This window comes from Mytilus edulis, chromosome 3 (genome assembly GCF_963676685.1).
Source record: "Mytilus edulis chromosome 3, xbMytEdul2.2, whole genome shotgun sequence".
In the NCBI taxonomy this organism is placed as follows: domain Eukaryota; kingdom Metazoa; phylum Mollusca; class Bivalvia; order Mytilida; family Mytilidae; genus Mytilus; species Mytilus edulis.
Window position 1 is genome coordinate 51987241 of NC_092346.1, and position 26705 is coordinate 52013945.

The following is a 26705-nucleotide window of genomic DNA, read 5'->3' on the forward strand; positions in this document are numbered from 1 at the left end:
CTCGAAGTCGTTCAGTAACTGCTAATAGTCCTTTGATAATTAATGTATCTATCATTTTGGTTAGTTTTTTTAGTTATTTATTCTGACATCTGACTCCTACTTCTTATTGGGCATATTGATGTGTGTTTGTTTATTCTTCTTTGTCTAGAGGTAAAGTGGAGGATTGTGATATCATAAAACATGTTTAACCCAGATGATTGTTCCAAGTCAGGAGCCTCTGTGTTTGTTTATTCTACTTTGTAGAGGGGAGAATTGTGATATAATAAAACATGTTGAACCCATACGATTATTCATAGTCAGGAGCCTCTGGCCTTTATTAGTCTTCTATGATTTTAAATTTTAGTTCATTTATATGTGCGGGAGTTTAGTCTTACTTTTTTTCACTGAAATAGTTCACATTTTTGTTAAGTGGCCAGATGAAGCCCGCCGCTGGATGCTGGATTTTGAAGACCCAATGGTTGCCTTTTTTGCTCTTTGGTCGTTTATTTTACACATTTCACATTTCCATTCTCAATATTATTATCTTATTTTGGTTGGAAATAAACTTTCGATAACAAAGGAGTAGATTCAGTAAGACCCCTTTTTGGCCCCAAAATATAGCAGTTTTACAAAACTTTTAAAATGTCAACTTTTAGTTATTTATTGGACATTAGACTGCTTCTGCTACATACATATGGGCCGTTTTCGACAATACAATGCACATATATCGGGTATGTCTGGTACTAGCAACGTTAAGTCATTCTTAATTACTGAAATCTTCATAATTCTATCATTTTAGTTAAATTTTAGACAGTTTTCGTGTAAAACAAAAGTGACCGCATTCGTGTTCATCCTTTATATTGAAATGTAAGTTGAATTTGATGATAATACATAACATATATAAAGGCTGAGGATGAACACGGATGCGGTCACTTTCATTTTTACCAAAACCATGTGAAAAATGACATTTTCCCGCATATTTGGTAGATTTTTCATATTTGAGCTCGAATCAGATCGTTTTAAAATCTTTCACATAAACTAATTAATTCAAAAAAAATACACTTAAGTGATTAAAAAGTGGTCAAAATCTTTCTTCAGATCAATTTTAAATTTGAGACCAAAATCGGTCCTTACCGGACCTACTCCTTTTATCTGTTTTCGTTTAGCGCGGTCAATTGAAAACATATTTACTATAACAGAAAACAATCTGCGATAATAACTTACCAAGTAACAAGGTCCTCCAAACAAGAACCAGCATGGAAAACAAAAAACAATCATCCACGGATTACTGCAGACTTTCAGAGGTGTTGAATAGTTGTAAATACGTAGTCCCATACCACTCAGTGTTGTTTTCTTTTCATTACAATCACTTCCATCATCTACATTTCTTTTAAACCAGTCTTTAACACATTTTCCGAATTTGATCTGTCAATAAGATGAATATGTTCAATGTATAACAGTGTTATAGAATTTGCGATAAATGATGTTAACAGTTTTCTGAGCATATTTTCAGAAAAAAAAATCAAGAAAATACTTAATCAAATATATTACATTTATATATATGATAAAAACACATGACACTTTTAACAGTTTTTGACCTTTTCTGTAGTTGAACTAAGAGAACTTATTCAATCCTAATGTAAATTTTCCTCGTATTTGATATAGTCTTTTAACTATTTAGATTTTTGCGTACCAATGTTGAGTCTGTTGAGGATTGTTTTTTTCGGAGAATTGTTTTGAAGGATTTTATCATCATAGTACAAAAATTATAAAATCAATGATATTTCATGTCAACACAAAGGTTGGAAATAAATGCTGGTTCTAATTGTCACCGATGCTTGCATCTACCTCGTGATTGTAAATCCAGGAATTTTGTCTTTTGTTGTTTGTATTCAATTTAAAAAAAGTAATACAACAATTACTTCCTGGAGAGTATATTTTCACTCTCAGAAAATTTTATTTCTCTGCAGTTAATACTTTTGAGCTATGAAAACACAGTTTTGCAGGAGAGTGATACAGGCTTCCACGAGCCTCTAGTTGACATTTTACCTTAAGACAGAATTTTTCTCCAGCATTCACATGATCACTTGCTTCAGTCAATAATCGATTTGAATTGCTGGATGCCAAGGATTTATGAGAACGGCATACAACGCTGTAAAATGCCAAAAAGTATTACTGTTTAACTGATATTTGCTCAATTGTCAAATTTTAAATGCTACTTGTATAAACTGATATTTTTTGATAATTTAAATATAAATGTCATATGGACAATGATTTCTTGTTGAATGCTCCGTTTCTTAACATTTTCATATTCTAAACTATTAGATAGGAATTATAGTTGCTGTTTTATAAAACTGGGCATTTTTAGTTGAATAAATAATTTGTATAAATCATCCTAAATTTGAGAGAAAAAATTGTGGAACTGTCGCTGTTGTTTATATATATTTTAAAGAACATTGTTGTAAACATATTACCTCTGTTTGAAATACATGGTCCAAATTGTCCCCATAAAAACTGTTATTGAAACACACACACAGTTTGGAGAACTGATGTTCCTAACCCCTGCTGGCTGCCATTGGCGATTACCAAATATGGAAAACCAGATGTAACAAAATGGTTCTTATTATTGATTTATTTCAAAACAAAACAAAATAAACTTGCGGAAAAGTATACTGCAAAGATGGGGTGCAAACATTTGTACACCATATCTTAATTCGATAATTAATGTCTTTTCAGTTATGTAGGAATCGAAACTGCATTTGGAAGGCCATATAACTTACCACAATCAAGAATAGACTCTTGAATTTTGATAGAGACGTAATTGAATGAACGAATCATAAAAAAATCTTCCTATATTTTAAGTGGTATGAGTGTGCCACAAAACAGGGTCGCTTTTTATGCCTAGCTGGTTAAAACAAGGTACCTTGTTTATGTCTTGTTGGTTAGAACAGGGTCGCTTGTCATGATCGGCTGGTGAGAACAGGTTTTTTTAAACAAAATATTTGTCTAGAACAGGATCGCTTATTTAAATGTTTGAGATACAGTCTAGACCCCAGCATGTATATTCAATATTTTTGTTTAGAACAGGGTATGTTTTTAAATGTTTTGTAGTAAGAACAGGATATGTTTTTCAATGTCTTGTAGTTAGAACAGGGTATGATTTTTCGTTGACGTTGTCGCTTTGACACATTCCCCATTTCCATTCTAAATTTTAAGTTCGTTTGAACCAAGTGACAATTCTACGACAGATTTTTCCATCGGACCAGGAGCGATGGTGAAGCAAGGCTGAAATGCATGCATTATAAATCATGTACTGTGTTACGATGCTCGATGAAACCTTGCAAGGCTATTTGGTGTCACGATATTTCAGTTGCATGAGTTCGAACCGCGGACAGGGAAAAAACATAACATCGTTAGACGAACTTATATATACATATAACTAAAAATTCCGCATCCATCCTAACCAAAATATTAAAAAAAGTTTAAAATGCTCTTGAATTAATTCACTACATTTTCTCCAAATGGTTTCACATCATAGAGTTGATTATGGGTGAACTTTACTCAATAAGTCAATGTGAACGTAACGTCACTATTATACGTCCTTAATAATGCTATAAAGGATGTATCCCTTACACAACTCGTACTATTGACTTCATTAGTTAACAACACCTAAGAAAATACAAAAAGGAGAAGTCGATAAAGCTGACAAAATCAATCGCGTTCAATCAAAAGACCAAATGAAAACAACTGCCAAATACGAGGGTTTGGATGGGGTTTGCGCCTGTCCCAAGTCAGGAGCCTCTGGCCTTTGTTAGTCTTGTATTATTTTAATTTTAGTTTCTTGTGTACAATTTGGAAATTAGTATGGTGTTCATTATCACTGAACTAGTATATATTTGTTTAGGGGCCAGCTGAAGGACGCCTCCGGGTGCGGGAATTTCTCGCTACATTGAAGACCTGTTGGTGACCTTCTGCTGTTGTTTTTTTATTTGGTCGGGTTGTTGTCTCTTTGACACATTCCACATTTCCATTCTCAATTTTATTAAATGATTAAAGAATAATGCCCTTAAAAATGAAGAGTAGAGAATAACGGGCCAAAAAAATGAAGATTAGAGAAAAAGGCTATAATTTTTTGAAGATAAGAGAAAAAGGGGTATAACTTAAATCACGAATTGACACTTCGTAAATTTTATGGACACCATCACGAATTGGTGGATCCATATGATGTCTCTTTAACCAAACTAGCTAAGGACATTTTTACCACATGGTAGATTGTGGTTTGTCATTATGTCGTCTTATCTTTTAATTACCAAACGTGACTTATTCCCGATTGTGACTGTTTTGCTGTATGTGAATTCGTATTACTATAAGACGTGTTTCTGTACTTGTTTATCCCAAATTCATGTATTTAGTTTATATGTTTAATGTTATATTTGTAATTCTCATCTTCTCATTTTGTCAAATGTGTTGACGTCTTTTTATTATATTTAGGTGTTACGGATAGAAAAATTAATCACCGCCTTTATTAATTATATTTAATTTTGTACGATTAATTACGTTTGAAGTTGGATTCATAACAAACTGGACATATATATATTACAGTTAATTGCTATTAATAAGTATTGCAATATGCATTTTGTTTTAATGAATTATCAGTATTTAGTTTTAATATAATCTTAAAGCAATCCTAATTCTAGCTCACTTTTAAATTATAGTTTTTCATAGTTATCAAAAGTACCAGGATTCATGTGTGACGTCATGCTGTCTCTAAATTTTATAAATTCAAATGTAGCATAACGTTTGCCTTTTCGCCATCGTATGTGACGTCATTTTTTTAATTGCGTTAACGCCTGGACTGATTCTGGTGTGTCTATGCTGTATTGAACTTGGCATCATGTATTCGGGTTTAGTTTTCTGTAATAAGTTAATACTTTAGTTTCATTATGAATATATCTTTCACATTCATTTGTTAAAATTTACTGTTTGCAATAGCATGAATCGTTCTATATAATAGTGTTCTTATCCCGGGCATAATACAATGCCGTATTTAGCAAAACCTTTTCAACTTTTGATCTTCAGTGCTGTACAACTTTGTACTTTTTTCACTTTCGATCTTGTATATCTGGGCGTTATGTATTCGGGTTTAGTTTTCTGTAATTAGTTTTTACTTCAGTTTCATTATGTATATCTCTTTCATATTCATTTGTTAAAATTTACTGTTTGCAATAGTGTGAATTGTTTTATATAATATGAATGTTCTTATCCTGGGCATACAAACAATTCCGTATTTGGCAAAACCTTTTCAACTTTTGATCTTCAGTGCTGTACAATTTTGTATTTTTTTCGTCACTGGTGAGTCTCGTGTGGACTAGACGCGTTTTTGGCGTATTGAATTTTAAACCTGATGCTTTTTGGTATCTATTAATCATGCTTTTCTTTGTCTAATATGTTCTGCTTTTTATTTGTATTGTAGTCCTGTAATATTTTGTTTTCATTTCAATGTTATATTTAACTGTGCCATTAAAGTGCGAGGTTTGGCATGCCTTAAAACCAGGTTCAACCCACCACTTTTATTCCCCTTTAAAAGTGTCCTGTACCAAGTCAGGAAGATGGCCATTGTTATAATATTGTTCGTTTTTGTGTGTGTGTTGCATTTTAACGTTGAGTCGTTTCTGTTTTCTCTTATTTTTGAGATAAGACGTGGCACGGTACTTGTCTATCCCATATTCATGTATTTGGTTTTGATGTTATATTTGTTATTCTCGTGGTGTATTGTCTGTTGCTTGGTCCGTTTCTGTGTGCTGTTGCGTTTCGGTGTTGTGTCGTTGTTCTCCTCTTATATTTAATGCGTTTCCCTCGGTTTTGGTTTGTTGCCCCGATTTTGTTTTTTGTCCATGGATTTATGAGTTTTGAACAGCGGTATACTACTGTTGCCTTTATTTAAATGTGAACAGAATAACAGACCCCCCCCCCAAAAAAAAAAAATTCCAGACCTTCATATACCTGAGCTGGTACTCCTATTGTATGGATAAGGGATACAGATGAAATGAAGAGTCCTTGATAAATTTCAATAAAACTAAATCATTATTATTTCAATAGTTTTGGAGGTTTCTAATGAACCCTCTTCTCAGAAACTATATTTTATGAATCTGATTTTATGGCATAAAAAAAGAGTAAGTGTTATCATTATCTATTCAAACATAAACACTTCAACATACCTCTCCATGTCCTCACTTCCGTAAGACATGGACTTTTTTCAGTTATTTGATGTTGTACCGAACAATAGAATAAAAGTGGCTTGTGGAGGAGATCTTCGGTTACACGTTGGAGTTCTTCAGCTGAATCTACTTTCACTGATCTCATGAACAAAAATATTATTATCTATAAATAATTCTCAGTGGCGAGTTGAAACAAGCTTAAAATTCTAAATACCAAACTAATTTGAGTCAAAAGTAAAAGAAACATTATTTACGTTAGAACTTCTTATATTTCATTTTATAAATTTCAATCGTTCCGATTAATAAAATTCCTAAATACCATACTTGCATTTTCTAAATATTAATAAATTAAATATTGAGGATACTAAATAAACTAAAAGATCGACATCATGATTGAATAGTTTCATATCTTGACTTACATCTAGAAATTGACAATGAGAGTTAGATGAAAACAAAACTTTACGACAAAATAGATGGTTTCAGCTTTCCAATTGTGAACTTTCCATTTCTAAGTAGCAACATTCCAGCAGCACCTGCATACGGGGTATATATCTCTTAATTGATACGATATTCCCGTACTTGCATTTCCTTTCATGATTTTCTTGATAGAGGGTTACTGCTCACAAGGACGCTATTAAATCAAGAGTTCCAAATGGTGAAATTGAAATCATCCCTTCGTAAGTTTTACGGACGCCATCACGAGTTGGTTGACCGTTATGAAATAACCGTTTCACAAATGATATCGGATATGTTCCTTACGTCGTAACTACAATCCCCCTTCCCTTTCATGAATGTGACCTACCGAATTAAACTATTTACCTAATCTGTAAACACAAAGGCAACACAACGGGTGCCACATGTGGAGCAGGATATACTTACCCTTCTGGAGCACTTGATATCACCCCTAGTTTTTGGTGGGGTTCGTGTTGTTTATTCTTTAGTTTTCGATGTTGTGTCATGTGTACTATTGTTTTTCTGTTTGTCTTTTTCTTTTTATAGCCATGGCGTTGTCAGTTTGTTTTAGATTTATGAGTTTGACTGTCCCTTAGGTATCTTTCGTCCCTCTTTCATAAAAACTAGAAAGATCTATATGACGAAGGTGTCGATTCCAGTTTCCGTATTTCAACTCTGTTTTTTTTATATTAACTTACCCTGTCATTGATAGGGTGGCATTGCATATCTTTTATAATATGTTATTTACTCAAAGTTTAATCGAAGTCAAAAGAAGACAAAAATCAACGTTTAAAATCACTCACAAGAAAACGATTGGTGATGTTGTAAATCTTTTGGTTGCCATAATAGTATTACTTATATGACTTAAATAAAAATAATGATAGAAAGCATATGCATTTTACATTTAAAAATTAATTACCTGTCTTCTTTACTGGTCAAATTTACAATCATCGTTTTCGGTAATCCTGTTAGTTCATAAAGCATATCTGGATTTTCTAGAAACGTTTTAAATTTTATAGCAACGCATGGAGGCAAGTTTTGTAGTGCTTCGTAGTCCATCTTTTGTATTTAATTTATTAACGAGTTGGCCAAATAAAACTTAAAACAACACGGAAGTCTATTGTAGTATAAGTCTATTGTACTAGAAGTCTATTGTAGTAGAAGTCTATTGTCACTTTCAATACCCTTATAATGCCTTAATTGTAAAGAAAAGTCAAACCAATCTTCGAGGTGAGTTCTTTCTTTTATCTAACGATGTTCAAGCATAAGAATGTGTATGTTTAATTGTTAAAGGAAAAATAATATCTATTTTGTTCATATACCTTTTTTAATTGAAGTCATTAAGTTATTGTGTCATGTGTACTATTGTTCGTCTGTTTTTTCTTTTTCATTTTTAGCCATGACGTTGTCAGTTTGTTTTTGATTTATTAGTTTGACTGTTCCTTTGGAACCTTTCGTCCCTCTTTTGGAAAAAAAGAGAATACAGCTTTAGAATATACATGTATGAATACACACGTACTTAAAGAAGTGATTTTATATGCACCAATAATAAGAATGTTTTCATATTCAAATAACAAGTAGGCTTCTTTTCCGAGTTTCAAATTGTTGCAATACTTTTTTGTATATTAATTTAATATAAAAAAAAATCCTTCTGATTCTTTGCTTAAATTATGAGCTGGTCAACCATATTGTATAGGTGGTATTTAGTATACAGACCTAACAAAAGAAATTACATGTTTGCATTTCATTGACATTTACTTCTAAATAAATTTGTAAGGGTTCCGCGGAACCCAGTGTCTCGCCTACTTTTGCGGTAAATCAAACAAAAATGAGGCAAACAATCAATAAAAATATTCCTCTTGATACTATCCTATGATTGTAAGAAGGTTCTGTCCAAGTTTGGTAAAAATCTAGGACAGTTAATGAATCTATTAAATGTGTTGAAAACTTTAACTGCAGACTGTATGTATTGTAACTGGAAGAAAATCTAAGTCAACTTAAAAGTAAAATACAGAAAAAATGGAGTTATCTTTATACAATGTTTACTAACTTATGATAATAAATAAGCTTCTGTCCAAGTTTGGTACAAACCCAGGATAGTTTAAGAAGTTATTCAAATTTTAAAAACTTTTACCACAGAGTGAATGTAATGTTTCCAGGCAGAAAAAACTAAGTCCATTTAAAGGTAGAATATGGAATAAATGGATTTATTATTTTATAAATTTTGCCTCTGGATACTATCTAATGATCATAAACAAGCATCTGTCCAAGTTTGGTACAAACCAAGGTTAGTTTAAGAAAGTTATTAAAATTCTAAAAACTTTAACCACAAAGTGAATGTAATGTTTCCCCGCAGAAAAAACTAAGTCCATTTAAAAGTAAAATACGGAAAATGGATTTTTTTTTTTATATAAAATTTGCTTCTGGATATTATCTTATGATCATAAACAAGCGTCTGTCCAAGTTTGATACAAACCAAGGATAGTTTAAGAAAGTTATTAAAATTCTAAAAACTTTAACCACAGAGTGAATGTAATGTTTACCCGCAGAAAAAAACTAAGTCCATTTAAAAGTAAAATACGGAAAAAAATGGAATTTTATTTTTACAAAATTTAATTCTGGATACTATCTTATGATTATAAACAAGCTTCTGTCCAAGTTTGGTAGAAATCCAGTATAGTTTAAGAAAGTTATTTAAATTTCAAAAACTTTAACCACAGAGTGAATATTTGTGGACGCCGCCGACGACGACGACGGAATGTAGGATCGCTTAGTCTCGCTTTTTCGACTAAAGTCGAAGGCTCGACAAAAAGCTGTTACTTCACTAGCGAATGCATCAGGCATTCGAATATTTTCAATAGTGATGGAAACATATCTGTACTATTAGTTTTAACTAAGCTTAATTGAATCCGTATCTTAACAAAATGAATTTTGTTTATCATAAGTGATGATTTGTTGTCCATTCGTTTCGTGTGTTTTGTCGTTTGATTAGGGACTTTCCGTTTTGAATTCTTCTCGGAGGTCACAGTTCTTGTGATTTAACTTTTTATGCATATGGTCACTACTAACAAATTATGAAAAAATAATGCGGTATGATCGCCAATAAATGAAACGACAAATATCGTGACCTATTGACGATTATGACAATAATATGAAAAAAATATATATAATAGTAAAATTTCCAATTTTACATGTCGGTACGTTCTGCATATTTAAAGCCCATCACTTTAATAGGAGCATAAACTTCGATTTAACAACATTTTAAATGCAACTCTTTTTGTTTAAAGAAATGATAAAAGCGAAGTTTTGAAATAATATTTCGTTCTATGCAGTCAGTTTGGCCAATATTTGTCACAATAATAAGCCCAGGAACGTTGCGTTTGTATTATTGAATTGCTAGTGAACAATGTAACCCCTAAGTTAAAAGTGGGTTAAGCACGTATAAGGGATATTGAGCTATTAAAAAGAAATAGAATGTTTTTTTGTTTTTTTTACAACAAATAAATATTCTTTATTCATCAAATTGCTTGTTACAACTTTACTTCATTGTCCAAGCTTCAATAAAGTATTCCTGTGAAATACTTTCTGAGTATCCAGGAAAATACACAGAATATAAATAAATATAAACATTATTTTTTTCCCATCAATTATATCAATTAACTTTATGAAAAATACATTATGAGATATTGTTTTGTTCTCATTCATAAACCTTCGTAGTTCCTTTATAAACATAGCATACACATCTAAAAATTTCAGTTTTTGCTCTGACACATAGTACGACTTGTAAATACAAAAACCTAAAATTGTCAAGAAATAATTTAAACCGTTATATCCTTGATCTGATATTTTGTATCCAAATACTATATGTTTTGCCAATATCTTGTTTTGAAAATTCGTTTTTGCTAGAAGATAATGTACTTTCTCCCAAAAATCTTTCAAAAATGAACATGTAATAGAGATATGCAAATAATCTTCTGCTTTTGTTTTACAAAAGTTGCATTTATCGTTCTCAGATATTTTTCACTTTAATAGTAGCTGCTTTGTAGGAATGATATATTGAAGCAGTTTCCATCTGAAAATTTTCAACTTATTTTCCTTTAAAATTTTAAATATAAAATCATATACAAATGGCATCTGTGGTACGTATTCTAATTTCAAATATCTTGTCCAAATGTTGATACCGATTGGCTTTGTATATTTTTTATCTACTTAAGTTTTATAGAGTATTTTATTATTGATATCTTTTGTTTCAATTTGTTTATTTTGCCATCTTAATTTAACCTTACATATATCGATTTTACTCTTAACGGAGTTTTCTTTTTTTTAAACTTGCATCCATTCTTTTGGGATGCAGGATTTTAACATCTTAAACTCTGCAATCCAGTTTGTTTTATTAATTAACTTTTTTAAAATAAAACTTTCGGATAAAATTTCCTTTACTATCCAACATGTCGTTTATATAAACCAATCCACTTTTAACCCAGTTCGGGAAAAACAAGCATTTGTTGCGATATTTAATATATCTATTTCCCCAAATAATCTGTTTTCTAATATTAGAGAAGTGATTAGAAAATGTTTTAACCCAACTTGAAATTACTTGTAAATAAGAGTCGGGTATTTTTCCAAGTCTATCTATTGATTTAATATTACCTAAATTGTTAAAAACAAGAAAGTTTTTACCAAGATTGTTAAAATATTTAGTAGGAATAATCTTCCAATTCGACATATTGGTTGTTGTTAATTTTGAGAACCATGAGGCTTTCAGTGCTGTAACTGTCAAAATCGATCATTCTTAACCCCCCTTTTTGGTATTCTCCAATAAGTGTGTTTCTTTTTACTTTGTCATTTTTTTCTTCCCAAATGTATTTGAAACAGCAGCTTTCAATTTCTTTCAAGTAAATCTCTGGAACTTTACATTTTGGTAATATTAAAGATTTTATGATCAATATTTTCCCAACCATTGTTAATTTTCTTTTTTCCCATGTTTTAATTAATGATTTCATGTTATCTATTTTAGGTGCCCAATTCAACTTTTCACATTGAAGTTTATCGTGACCAAAATATTATTCAGATAGAGTTATTTTGGGAGAAAAACGACAAAAAAGGGGTCCGGATATGATTCCGTCATCACACTGTCTTTTAGTCATAGATAAGACTTCCGGTTTGAAACTTGCACAAATACAACCAATCGTATGATAGATAACAAAAATGAAAAATAGATAAGTCAATCAGAGTGTTCTCCATATCATGGTGTTTAGATCGCAAGAACCACAACTATTATACCTCCTTAGAGAGGACAATTATTTTTCGCGTTTATCTACATGTAAACTACGATTATACTACTTTAATATATAGAGACTCTCTGTATTCTGTCTACTGTTTTTTTTTTTAAATGTTTTCTATTTAAATTAGAATAAGTAAAACATGTGACACAATACAACCAATAGTAGAACGTTCTACAAATCATGGTGTTTAGATCGCAAGAATCAAAACTATTATACCTGCTTAGTCTTAGAGAGGACACATATTTTTCGCGTTTATCTACATGCAATCTACAATTATTCTACTTTAATATATATAGAGACTCTGTATTTTGTCAGGGAATTTCTATGTTAGTATAGAAAGTTCCTGATTCTTTTTACTGTTTTCTTTGAAATGTTTACTATTTATACAGGGGTCATACCACTTGCATATATATTAAAATAAGTAAAACATGCTCAACTTCATCTAAAACTACCTCGACCAAAAACTTTTACCTGAAGTGGGACAGACGGACGAGAATGACGGACGACCGAACAAACGAACGCACGGATGCACAGACTAGAAACCATGATTATATTTGGTCATAATTGGGACACACAAATTTATTGTTAAAAGGGAAAATAGTAATTTGGCAAAAATGAAAGTAAGGTAGAGATTAGAGGGAAGCAGGAATTTTTTTGGGGCGGTGGGACCGGGATCCGGGAACATATTTTTCGATTTCGGGATATGAATTTCTTTAAATTCTGCATCTCGGGATTTCATGGTTTTAAGCCCGGGATTTCGGGATCAGGACCCCTCCAACATCCCCTCAAATAAGCCTTAGTCAGTATTATTCATTAATACATGATTCAAATCTACCATTGGCATGTTAATAAGGCTCTCAAAAAAAGCACTGATGCATTGTCATAGAAGCATTTTTTTAGACTATCAGACTCTGGTCTATATGTAAGCAGTTACATTTATTTCATGTTTGAAACGGTGCAAATTTTTAATTTGATTTGACTTTGATGCCTCATTTCTACACAAGAAAAAGAATTGAAGAACAGTGATTTTATGTACAGTTACAAAGAAGTTTTCAAATTGCAGCATTATTTCTTACTTTAATAACTTGGTTGACACTGTATTTTGGATGTCGAAGGAGAAGAATAATTATGGTCGTAGGCCAGAAACACGAATATAATTGATTTTAACAGAAAGGAACCAAATATCGGACTTTGGAAAAAGGGGGAGGGCTTTTGATAACTTTTATGTAATTCTTCATACATAATATCTTTTACAAAAAATCATCCTACAACAGTTCACAAGCTGTATATGCCCGCGATTTCGCGGGTGTGTTCTAGTTGACTCTTAAAATTCAAGAGTCTATCTTAAATTGAAGGTAGACCATATGGTCTTCCAATTACCGTTTCGATCCCCAACTTTACTGAAGAGACATTTATTTTGTCGAAATCCGGATCTGGTGTACTAAAAGAATAGTGACACTTTATGTTTGTGGCATAACATCTTGGCCACAGGTTTATTGTTTTCTGATAAGTATTAACGTTATATTAAGATCCATTTTGTTACATCTTGTGATCAATTTTTTTTGGCAATCGCTAATGACAGTCAGCAGGGTTAAAGAACATAGTTGTTCGACCTATTAGTCGAATGCTTTTTGTTTAAATATACTTTTTCACTTATTTGGTCTTTTGGAAAATGTTGTTTGTACTGTATTTAGACCCTTCTAGTACGAAATTTGTTTTACATGCACACGTATAAAAATTGCGGTGCTTACCCAACTCAATCATAGGGTTGAACGTACTTTTCAATTTAGACTTGTATATCTAGATATATATATATATAAAGTTTTAAAAAAATCCTACAACATGATTTGTTAAAATGTACAATCAAAAATTTCGTAGGTAGCAGCAACTTGTGATCACAGACTTATAAAGGTTATTGGTATGGTGCGGTCATTTTTAGTAAACTCATCATAGATACCAGGATTGAAATATTGTATTTGAGCCACACTTGCAATTCGTTTACAAAAGACTCATCATCGACGCTCGAATTAAAAAAAGTTTACAAGGCTAAATAAAAGTACGAAGTTGTAGAGCATTGAGGATAAAACCATCCTAAAAGTTTGGCAAAATACAGCTAAAGTGGGTTAAGCATTTATTGAACATGTGCAGTCGGAAGCCTAGAAAAAAAGTTATTCACGACCGTCAAATCTAAATCGACACAATATAAATCCTTTTTGATCTCGTTTGCTGCACTTTATCGACAATAAGCTTTATATTGTGACTTGCAGTTGGTAGTTTACAATATCAAAATGCAGACAACCTGATAATCCGTTATGTCTCTCTTAGTCTTCTTAGCTTTTGATCAATTTACATATTACGGCTTTGCGACGTCAAATACGCTGACATATAAGTAGTATACCTCTGTACAAGAGTCATTAATCGATTCAGAGATAAACAATCTGGGTTACATACTATGCGAGAGAACACATCAACTATAAGAAGAAAACAACTGAACAACATGATCACTGTAGTGCAGCAATAAAACGCCAGCATACATAGAAGCGAACTATTTGTTAACAACTGTCACATTCCTGACTTGGTACAGGACACCTTAAGAGAATAAGGCTGGTTGAACCTGGTTTTATGGCTAGCATTATCTCCAGCTTATATGACAATGTTAAAAAATATCGCTAAAAAAACAACACTACGTGACAGAAATACAACACAAACACACGCATAAACAAATTATAGAAAAGACAACACAACAGAAGAGCAACAGGTACCACAGTTCCATAGTTCGAAAATATACTGACTACGACATGGCTTACAAAGAAAAAGTCAAACAGACAAACAAAAGTATACAAGACACAACATAGAATAATAAAGACTAAGCAACACAAACCCCGCCAAAAAACTTGACCGCAGAACAACAACGAACCTCTTCCGGCAACGACGGACAATACAGGACATCAGAAACAGTGACACAATCATGTAGCAAAAATGTTATCTTGAATTGTATACAATTGTTTGTATTACGAGGCTAATAGCTGTGTCTTTTTAACTGACAGTTCTTTTTTATACACGTTTATATATTTCACTCACTTGGTTCAATTCTAAAAAAGCCGTTAAACTATTTAATGTACTTTTTCAAAGTCGGGAACAGTATGAGACGTTGTCTTTATTTATCTTGTTTTTTTGTCATTTTGTTTATAGTCTCTGTTTAATTTATTGTTACAATTCTCCATACGAATTAGAGTTTGACAAATGGTGTAGATATTATATATTGATTAAGCCAGTACGTTTATATCTCAATTCCTTATTAGAATTTTTGCGTATTTGAGTTTCTGTCTCATCGACGTATTGTTATTTGCATATCTTTTATTCATTTCCTTTATGAAATAAAACGCATACAAAATTCTGAATTTGGTTTGATTATGTTTTTTCACGTTTCAAGGTAGTAAAGTTGACCTCATTATCAATAAATAAAAATGACAATTGTTCGTGATATGGCTGATTTTCGTAGCAGGTACATGGTTTCAAATTCGATTTTTATTTCATCTGCATGTTATTATATCCCGCTCCGAATGACTGAATAGACTGTTTCACACCTGCCTGTCCGTCTGTACCATGAAATGTCCTTGGAATTAAACACATGAATTACAAATCAGAGTTTCCTTAAATTTGTTATAAGGATTTATGTCAGCATTCTGTACTGTTTTCAAATGGTGTTACATGTTTTTAAATACATCGCTCATCAACTATATGTTTACCGAATACTGATATAGAAGTGGTCTAAACGTTAAGTCATGTATGAAATTTTAGTCGCATTTTTCTAGGGAATTTCAAGACATAGCTTTATGACAGTATGCTTTACCGTATTACATGGTTTTAGATTAATCTCTCAGCAACATGTTTTACCGAATGCTAAAAACGGGATATCATTAGTGGGCAATAATTCACACTTTTAATTGTTTCTAATATTTGGAACTCGTTCGACTTTTACATGAAAAATCGAGAGGTAGGTTATATAATGACCAAGGATGTATTACATGCTACCATATTTTGTAAGACGATTTAACATATCTTAAAATCTAAAGTTTGCCTAAGTAGAATGTCATTGCAGTGCACTCTGCAAAGTGTTAAGAGGATTCACACACAATTCTGCACTTTTAAATACACCATTAATCAGCTGAGAGGAAACGAATATAGAAATATTCAATCCAGATTATAGTTATGTTAAATACAAAATTGATTTTTTAGTGCAAAAATCTTATACAAAAACTATATATATAATTGGTGAATAAATGACGGTCAATGGAAACCAACAACTAACATCAAAATTTTCCAATGAATTTCGAATTTCACAGGCTGTGAGACGGAATTCTTTGTGTCGATCTATATTAGGTATATATATTTATATTTTTTCGTTTGGGATTGTACTATATTTTCCTTCGGGTTTATATGATCAGCTCATCCTATTTCGACTATTTCGAATTCAAGATTCTATCCTAAATTGTGAGTAAATAACGGTGTCACACATCAGTGTACAGCTCCAACGTAAGCCGGGCGTATTAAAACTTATGTACGCTGCAAATACGATTGTAATTTTAGATGCATTCAACCCCTCAAACATATCTGTAATGTGTGCTCTTGTTTCAGAAAAAGGGAGAAGGTTTGGATCCATTAAAACGTTTAATCCCGCTGCAAATGTTTGCACCTGTCCTAAGTCAAGAATCTGATGTACAGTAGTTGTCGTTTGTTTATGTAATATAAACGTGTTTCTCGTTTCTCGTTTTGTTTATATAGATTAGACTGTTTGTTTTCCCGTTTGAATGGTTTTACACTAGTAATTTTGGGGTACTTTATAGCTTGTTGTTCGGTGTGAGCCAAGGATCCGTGTTGAAGGCCGTACTTTAACCTATAATGGTTTACGTTTTAAATTGTTATTTGGATGGAGAGTTGTCTCATTTGCACTCACACCACATCTTCCTATATCTATCAACGAGCTTTTAGTGTGTATTGGGTGTACGAGAAGCGTACTAAAACGTTTTGGGGCGTTTCGGAAATGTATGTTGGTGTATGACTGGTGTTTGTCTAACGTAGATGGAAAGCCCGCTAGGAAGGTAAAAAGTTTCTTGAACGTATTTGAGACGCGTTCAAGTTGTATCTTGTACGTCCTATTATGGGGTATTTGTTACAAACACACCTGCATACGTTTTAGTTAAAGTTGAACGATCTTGAAGCGTATACAACGTGCCCTTAACGTGTCTCAAAATTATCGGTATCGTCTTCAACGCGCATGTAGCGTATGTATGACGTGCTTTAGCGTACAGGTATACGCTAGACGCACACTTGAGCTGGATGAACAATTTTAAGCTGCATAAAAATTTCCTCGAGTTGAAGCGTTCACCAAAAAGTATACCTTTGTATTAGACGTACTTCAAACTAATGCAACGCGAGTCTTACGATTGCCTAGCGTTCCTCTGGCCTGCCAGCAACGTATACCGACTTTGTCAATTATCCCTGTACTTTTGATACAAGCCGGTCAATACGCCAATGTGTGACGCCGGCATAAATTATATGGCCTTCCAAATACCGTTTCGATCTCTAAAATCACTGAAGACATATTTATCCAACTCAATCATAGGTTTGAACGTTGTTTTCAATTCAGACTTGTATGTAAATATATTTATATAAACAAGTCTAAATTTATACGTGTGCATGTAAAAAACAAATTTCGTTGTAGAAGGGTCTAAATACAGCACAAACAACATTTTCTAAAAGACCAAAAAAGTGAAGAAGTATATTTAAACAAAACGCATTAACTAACAGGTTGAACAACTGATGTTCTTTAATCCTGCTGACTGCCATTGGCGATTGCCAAATAAAATTGATCACGAGATGTAACAAAATGGATCTTAATTATATTGCTATATAACTTACAGCAGTCTAAAGCCAGTTTAGGAATTGAAATTTGACACATATCGTTTTGTCCCGCAGAGTCTGCAAATATTTATATAAACAGTGTGAAATATCCATTCAAAGCTAAAATACTATCAAACATAAAATTCAAATACAGTTGCAATGAGTATTTATTTATAAATTACAACCACAAAAAAGCGAAGTTATTTAGAAAAAAAAAATCTAACAGAAAAAGCTATATTACCCAGTTAATTTAAAACAAAAACATACACATACAAAATTTCAAAATGCATAAAAAACAACTCATATTTGAACACAAAGAACAAAGTAACACAAATAAACTTGACACCTTCCCCATTTCCATTCTCTATTTTATATTCAATACCACCAATGGAAATATTCATAAACCTAGAACAGCTGATAGTGTCTTTCCGGTTGAATATCAGGGGAAAATGCATTGGACTTCACTACCTTCATTAATATATTGAAAACATATAATACAAACATTACTATATGGATTGGGGATACTCATACCAGTTACAAAAATACTATTCTGATAGCAAAACAATCCAGATGTCATCCAATAAATGATATCTGAAATGCTACAAGTTGAAGGACACGTTAAAAACTCTGTAAGCTACATGTAAGGTACATCTCTATAGTAATCAACAGAAAAGCAAATAACTAAGTGACAATTAGCTGTTAAAGACCAACTTAGTCACAGTTGGTTCGAAGAGGTTAAAATATAATTTAGAAATTTGAGAAACCTGAAATCAATCCCTAATAAGACAACCTATCTTAAAAAATCTATAAAAGCATTAGAAATTGCTATGAAACATTTATATGACTGATATCTCCAAACTATAAAGAAATATAAATTACATGTATCTATTATAATCAAGGAAAAAACATTCGTCGATGTATATTCAAACATTATCTGAACGTTACGTACAAAGTATACCAAACTGCAATCCATCTTTGCGAATTGAGTAACGAATGGACTATATTTATGTTGATGAATTGGTCTCATACACATTTCTAGCATTTATGGATTATTTTAGCGCAACTTTTGATTACTGTTAAAATCGGTCTAGTGAAATAGTTAGTTTGCTTCTTATCGGCAGGTGTGATCTAGACCCATCTCAACGATCCTGTACAGCGTTTAATCTTTTTATCGCCAAACGGTCCTTCATAGTTAGCAAAACAATGAATTTGTTTTTTATAATCTTGGTTGGCAAAGGGAAAAGATCCAGTCTCCTCCTCTCTGAATTGACACGTAGTAGTATTTACTGAAACAGTTCTTGTTCTGATGGAATGATGTCCTTGAATAATTTATGTAGTATCAAAACATTTGACCCAAAATGAAAATGCTTGTATTGACAATCTTTGATATTGTTATTTGTGGGGAAATGTGTGTTTAATACATCCGTATAGCGGAGCTATGAAGAGCAATCTTAGAGGAAAGTAATATTAGAGAATTCTAACTATAACCTTTAAAAATGTATCAAGTATGGTGTACATGTGAATAAAATCAAAATATATACAAATCTGCCTAACTGTTCCTTCGATGTGGTATTACTATATACATGTTCTATTCCTCTTCATTTAAAAGCGATATAGGTATACCACTTAAACCTTCTATTCTATCGACAAATCCCATTTTTCTATGTACCTGTAAAATCATAGGCAATATTTAATAATGCCTGAATTGTTTTAAGCAAAATGATCTTATGAAAGGATTTTCATACAATTTATTATACCAAGTGTCTACGAAATCTAAAATTTACCACACCTATGCTGTCTAAAATGAGGCTTTTATTTAGGTGTAACACTACTATTTCGGGCCCGGCCAGAAAGCACATACCAGAAAGTAGTACATATTTGACACAAAATAGTTCCTACGCATGATTGTAACTTTTAAAATATGTAGGACATTTAGGTATGTTTGACATCAAATGAAAGCTAAAGGACTGGTGATCCTTGAAGTTCACCCTTGGACTTTTAATTTTAATTATTAAAAAAACTGCACCAAATTTTAAACAGAGGATACATTTTGTCTGTTTGTCAGATCTGAAGTTCCGGGAACCAGTTCTTTCTTATATGCCATTAAAGGTATGTGGATTTTGTCAGTACAAGACACCATAAAGTGTTGCTTTGACATGTAATTATTGCCACTTTATTTGAACTTAAAATGAAAGAAGCGTGTCTACTTGAAAAGGAGGAATTTAACATTGAAAGCAATGGGACCATGACTTAGTGGTGCACTTCCTTTAAAACAACAAATAACAATGGCTGAATGTAACTGTTATATAGAGGAAATATTGAATGAAATGTATGATCATTCTTTAATCAATAATAAATAATTAATAAAACACCTTTATGGTATGATCGTTTCAATGGCAATAAGATTCATATAAATGACATGCATCAAAATGTTTGCATCCATTACCAATTAAATGATAAGTAACATACTTTAACAACACCATTTCAATAATAAAAGAATTAACGTTATTTATTTTGACACATACACATCAGAATTTGAGATTTCTTGGTCAATCCAAACTTGAACTTAAAAAAAGCCTTAAAAATATATGTTTAAACTTACCATGTAACATGAACCTCCAAAAAGCAACCAGCATGGAAAAAAAAAGAAAATCACTCCTGGATCATGGCAGATCGATATCGGTTTAGAATCGTTGTAGATTTGTAAACCCATCCCGTTAAAAAAATAATTCGTATAGCTAGTCCACTTATTTTCATTCTTTCTATTCTTCAAGTACCAATCTCCAATACAATGTCCAAGTTTGATCTGAAAAATTTATCTCAAATTTAAAATTGTTTAAATATTTAAAGGATTTCCGATAAAAAAAAACCTGTCAACTGAAGTTTTCATAGATAATCGAATCAGATAATGTATCAAAAAGACAACAACCTGACCAACGAGCATATACAACCCAAGGCCACCAAATGAACCCGGCGGCGGGATTCAGCTGGACATTAAACAACAAATGAAAAATAAAAACTCACACACAAGACTAACATCGGTTAGAGGATCCCGACTTTAGACAGGCGCAAAAAGCGGCGGTGTCAAAATATTTTGTTGGATGTCAACCTTCCCCCTATACCTGTAGCTAATGTGGGATAAACAAGCAAACAACAATACGTACAGTAAAACTCAGTTTAACAGACGTCCGAGTCCGATGTTACAGCATATGAAAATCAAGCACAACTCCTTCAATTAGGATTTTAGTACTATGCCATCATGGATTATACGAGACAAAAATAACCCGCATTATACCAACAGCTGGTATTAAAATAAATGGTTTTTTTTCAATGCAAAGACCATATAAGAGAATCGATATCAATTCCGAAAATTGCCAGCTTCGATGATTTGACAACAGTAACTATATTTTCCTTCTGAATAAGTCTGCTTAAAGGTTTGGTTAGCTTTTGAGGTGAATGATGAATTTTTGTTTTTTGTATAGAATATGAACATATTAGATTAGATGTGAAATACCTGAACGTATGAGATGTCTGCACTACAGGTTGATTTATATTTACGACTGATATGCGTTCACCAATGTACCGATACCGAAATTAAGTATAGGTTTTTTTTTAAACAATGTGAAGAAGAAAGGATGATATCGAAAGAGAACGCATAAAATGTGATAAGACAAAACGCAATAACGGTTCGGACTTGTTTGTCGTCTAACTCAGTGCCATTACTGAAATAAAAAAAACAACCATCGGTATATTTAAATTCTCTGCCTTAGATGCCATTACAACCGAATATGAAAGTATGACAATGAAAAAAATGTGTTTAGGTGAATGAAGACACGACCGTTACCAGTAGAAATAACACACACACAGAAAAGTATTATATCTCAAAATACAACATTGAAAACGGAAAAACAAAGCAATATGAACCTTACTTAAAATAGGATAAACAATCGAGTAGTTATTACTCGATTTATTTCGCTTGACTGGGCGGAGTTTAACCGGTTCGCTCATAATAAACCAGTCCATCTATAAATAGGTGTATAAGGATAAACTCATCAATGAAGTGTCCAGTAATTATTTTGTAAATTCCTTTGATGACACTGATAGGTGATTAGAAATCAGTTATAATTATAACGGCAATCATCCTTATCACACACATCTTCAAATAGACTGTCCTTATGCAAATTAAAACCTAGCTCCGCCCGATCAGTTGAAATAACAGTGGTAACACTATGATAGGAGGACCTTGATGGACAACTTTGATAAAGCAAGTTTCAAGTACGCAGAAACGATAGTTATATAACAAGAGGCTCATAAGAGTTGGATATCGCTCACTTGGCTGTAATTTCAGTTTCAGACATTTGACTTATTTGTAGATCTTACTTTACTAAACTATCTTGTCATTTACACTTTTATAATAATATTAAAGATAATACATAAATCAAAACTATATCACTTGCCAGGTAAATCTAAACCTGTTAAAGACTTTCACCTTTCTCAGTTTTGCTCTTACTGCTTTAGTTTTTGAGATGAAAGCCAAAAACTTCGTTTGTTCCATATGTCATATTTTTAGAAACTGCCGCCATGTTTTTTAAAGGATTGATCCCCCAAATACAATATATTTACTAGAAACCATAAGAAACATTTAATCTTAGTTTTTAAGTATTTGGCAAAGTAGTTTCAGAGAAGGAGATTTTTTGAAAAAGTAAAAAAAAAAACCTCCTCAAATGGTCAATTGACTTGAATGGTCAATTGACTTTTATGGCCAATTGACTTTTTTGATCATGTTAATTATCTGTAGATCGTACTACTTAGTTAATCATTTATTGCCATTTATAATACTGTCTCTTTATCTATTCTAATATTAAAGAAATAACCAAAAACAGTAAAATTTAATAAAAATAAACGGTAAACCAACAATCATACCAAATCTTCTTTTTTATATAATGGTTTTTCGAACTCGTCTGATTATAACAGATAGATCATAACCCACTTTTCACTTTTTAACTCTCGTTCGCTTTTGCTCTAACCGCTGTGATTTTTGAGATATAAGCAATAAACTGCTTTTTTTCCCTAAGTTCTAACTTTAGCCATGGCGGCCATGTTTGTTGATAGATCAAAACTTCGGATACACTTCATAACTTAATACCATAAGACACATTCAGTTAGTGATTGGAAGTATTTTGCTCAGTAGTTTCAGAGAAGAAGATTTTTGAAAAAGTAATAGACGCACAAAAAATTTAAAAACTAAAGTATCAACGACAATAACTCCTTTAGGTGTAAATTGACTATTTTGATCATTTGACTTATTTGTAGATCCTACTAAGTTGAATATTTTGTGCTTTTTACACGTTCTCTCTATATATTGTATTATTGATTATAATAACCAAAAACAGTAAATTTTCATAAACATAAACTTTTTCGGGCATTACACCTACAATAGGTGGTCCAATTGATCTGAACATTTCATAGTAGATAGATGTTGACTTATTTATCACTTTAACTCCGCAACTTTTGTTTCATCTGCTATAGTTTATGCGATAAAAGCCAAAAACTGGATTTGACCCCTATGTTATATTTTTAGCCATTGGGGCCATGTTTAATAATGGATCAAAACTTCGGATACAATTTATAAACCAGTTACCCTAAGGAACAATCACTTCAAGTATTAGGCCAAGTAGTTTCAGAGAATATATAAAAATAAGTAATCGTGATGAACGAATTGTGCAAATTGTCTTTAACATTTTGGTCATTTAACTTTTTTGTAGATCTGAGTTTGCTGAACATTTTCGCTGTTTACAGTTTATCTTTATCTTGAATAATATTCACGATAATAACCAAAAACTGCAAAACGTTCTGAAATTACCAATTTAGTGGCAGCAACCCAACAAAGGGTTGTTTGATTGGTCTAAAATTTCAGGTCTGATAGATCTTGACATATTGAACCTTTTTACCCCTATGTCAGATTTGCTCTGAATTCTTTAGTTTTTGAGATATAAGCCAAAAACTGCATTTGACCCCTATTTTTTATTTTTAGCAATGGCAGCCATGTTATTTATTTATGTGCCTGTCCCAAGTCAGGAGCCTGTAATTCAGTGGTTGTTTACTGTTTAAAATTCACATTGCAATAAGACGTGTCACGGTACTTGTCTATCCCAAATTCATGTATTTGGTTTTGATGTTATATTTGTTATTCTCGTGGGATTTTGTCTGATGCTAGGTCCGTTTCTATGTGTGTTACATTTCAGTGCTGTGTCGTTGTTCTCTTATATCTAATGCGTTTCCCTCGGTTTTAGTTTGTTACCCCGATTTTGTTTTTGTACATGGATTTATGAGTTTTGAATAGCGGTATACTACTGTTGCCTTTATTTACTGTACTAGTACAATTGTACTTGTATAATTTAGTAAACGGAAAGTATGTAATGAAATTAAGAATTAATTAGCTTATCAGAAATAGTGGTGGTAATCCACTATTTTTTAGAAACCTTTCAAATAAAAAGAGTGCAAAAATTGAAAAGGTATCTAACAATCCCGTATAACTCTTGACTTTTAAGATCAGAAAAAACGTCAAGCCAAGATACAATGCAATTTCGATTTAAAATCAAAGAGCTTATATCTCTGAGGTGGAGGAAGATACATGAAAGATAACTTGAATTACAATGAAAACAGACTACCCAGATCAAGCCTGCTATGTTGCTTTCGACGGGTTTTTTCCAAAACATTAATATACTTACTCATGTCTTCACCAAAACAGATTAAACTTAAAATAGAAACCTTCTAATGTTGTTGCTTCAAATATTCTATACATTACTTCTCAGCATATTTAATTTGAGGGAAGCGAAGATACCAGGAATTGATCAATAGGATTCACTTGAAAGTCACGTAACTTATTCTGTCGAAAGTGGTTATTCCGGCTAGCTTTGTCTATAAATACTGGCCACCATGATTTTAGTAAAGTGTGGATCAAACCAAAATCACAATGGGATTAAAACTATTCCAGTCTGACGTTGTGAAGAGAAGTTAATTCAAAATCGGAGAAGTATCATTTAATTATTTCTTATTTTATTCGAAGACAGCAGCACTATTTAGATATGAACGGGAACGTTTTGCAGATGAGCAAGTCAGGTTCCTATAACACTTAATTTATAAAGTTTTTACCTTCAGGCAGAATTTTTCTCCAGCGTCTAAATGCTTTCTTGCATCTGTCAATAATGGATGCAAAAACTCTTGTATTGCTGGATTCTGTGGATTTATAAGAACAGCAAACCACTCTGTAAAGCGCAAAAGGGAACATGAGTGTTTAAAGAACATTTTTCAATCGATCCATTTAATTTGATCGCTCCTTATATGTTTTGATGCAATTTACACCATTTTTATGTTATCATGTTATCATTTATGTTACACTGAGCGTTAACGTGGTTCCAAATATGGTCAAATTTAATGCTTTCTCATGTATAAATGAGCATAGAACATGACATGAAGGAGTTATGTCGATTCTAATAGGACACGTACTGTATTTTAATCGGTCGAAGCGTTCGAAAATACCTCAGGAATATTTGGCTGTTCCCGATCCCTCCTCATTAATTATGTACCTTACATTTTCATAATTTATAAGTTTAAAAACTAAAAGCTGGGAAAATATATGATGCTTTATTAACAATATTTAATATTTGTTTATTTAAGCAGCTAATATATAATAAGTTACTAGGAAAAAAAGCAAAAATTGGCCGTACTTATAAATATTCATATTTCAGACATTGTTTTCGTTGATGAAAAGAACTTTTAAGTAAGTTTTAATCTTTTTTGTCATGCCTTTTATCTAGGACTTGATCAACTACTTTTTTACTTTAAATTTCTTAAAACAAAACCGATCAAAAACTGTAATTAACGGTGATCTTTATTTCTTAAATATTGTACATTTAAAAAAAAACATGAATCGGTAAAGAAAGGCCGAACTAGCAATCACAGACCGTAATAACTAGGTTCCACTCTTTGGGATTTATTTATCTGTGTACCGCAGAAGCGCTACCTAAAGGCCTGTCTCGTTACGGCCATATCTAAATATTATAGCACTCGTCATAGGCGTATCCACCCCCTTTTTTGTAGGAAAAAAAATATATAGTGAAACACTGTGTCATGAGTGGGTGTTGTGCCCTCCCCCTAATAACAAGTTCTGGATCCGTCACTGTTCGTGTATAGAGGATGCAACGGTCTCTGCGAGCTAAAAGATGGGTCCTTGGTGGACATAAATCTATATTTCGTCCACAATACAATGTACCCTTTTTTGTCAGTGATATATATTATTATCATTGACTTAACATAAGCAATTCATCTTAAACTGAGCTAATCACAAACTAATACATGTAAATTGAGATAAGTTATTAGAGTGTTTCCGTGAAAATGAGATGTGCCAATACTTATACAACTGATTACGAATTAACATTGGCCAACAACTAATGGTTTCCCTTGAACTGATCTAATCACAAACTAATACATGATAATTTTTTTAAATGTCCATGACTAAGGGGGCGGAGTCAAATTATCTCCATGGAAATAAGATATGCCAATGCTTATACAACTGCATACCGAATATCATTGACCTTCCATTGACTTGTCGTTCCCCTTAAACTGACCTAATCACTAATCACTAACTAATACATGTTCCCCATAAACTGACCTAATCACTAACTAATACATGTAAAAAAAAAGCAAAAGTTTCGAAGTCACTAGACCATGACTGAGGGGGCAGGGCCAAATAATATCCATGGAAATGAGATGTGCCAATGCTTACACTACTGCATACCAAATATGAATTTCTTACCAATAGTGGTTCATCATAAACTATACCTAATCACAAACTAATACCTTT

The 26705-nt window shown here is 32.3% G+C and overlaps 2 long non-coding RNA genes across 2 annotated transcripts; both read right to left on the reverse strand.

The window, feature by feature from the left end:
- Positions 1 to 2087: 2087 nt before the first annotated feature.
- Positions 2088 to 7782, reverse strand: LOC139516810 (uncharacterized). Its single transcript, XR_011663026.1, has 3 exons — positions 7570 to 7782; positions 6198 to 6337; positions 2088 to 2131 (listed from the first exon to the last, which is right to left on the reverse strand). It is a non-coding gene; the product is annotated as an uncharacterized lncRNA (long non-coding RNA).
- A 10206-nt stretch (positions 7783 to 17988) lies between these two features.
- On the reverse strand, positions 17989 to 25102 carry LOC139516774 (uncharacterized). Its single transcript, XR_011663022.1, has 3 exons — positions 24995 to 25102; positions 20442 to 20645; positions 17989 to 19508 (listed from the first exon to the last, which is right to left on the reverse strand). It is a non-coding gene; the product is annotated as an uncharacterized lncRNA (long non-coding RNA).
- Between the last annotated feature and the right edge of the window lie 1603 nt (positions 25103 to 26705).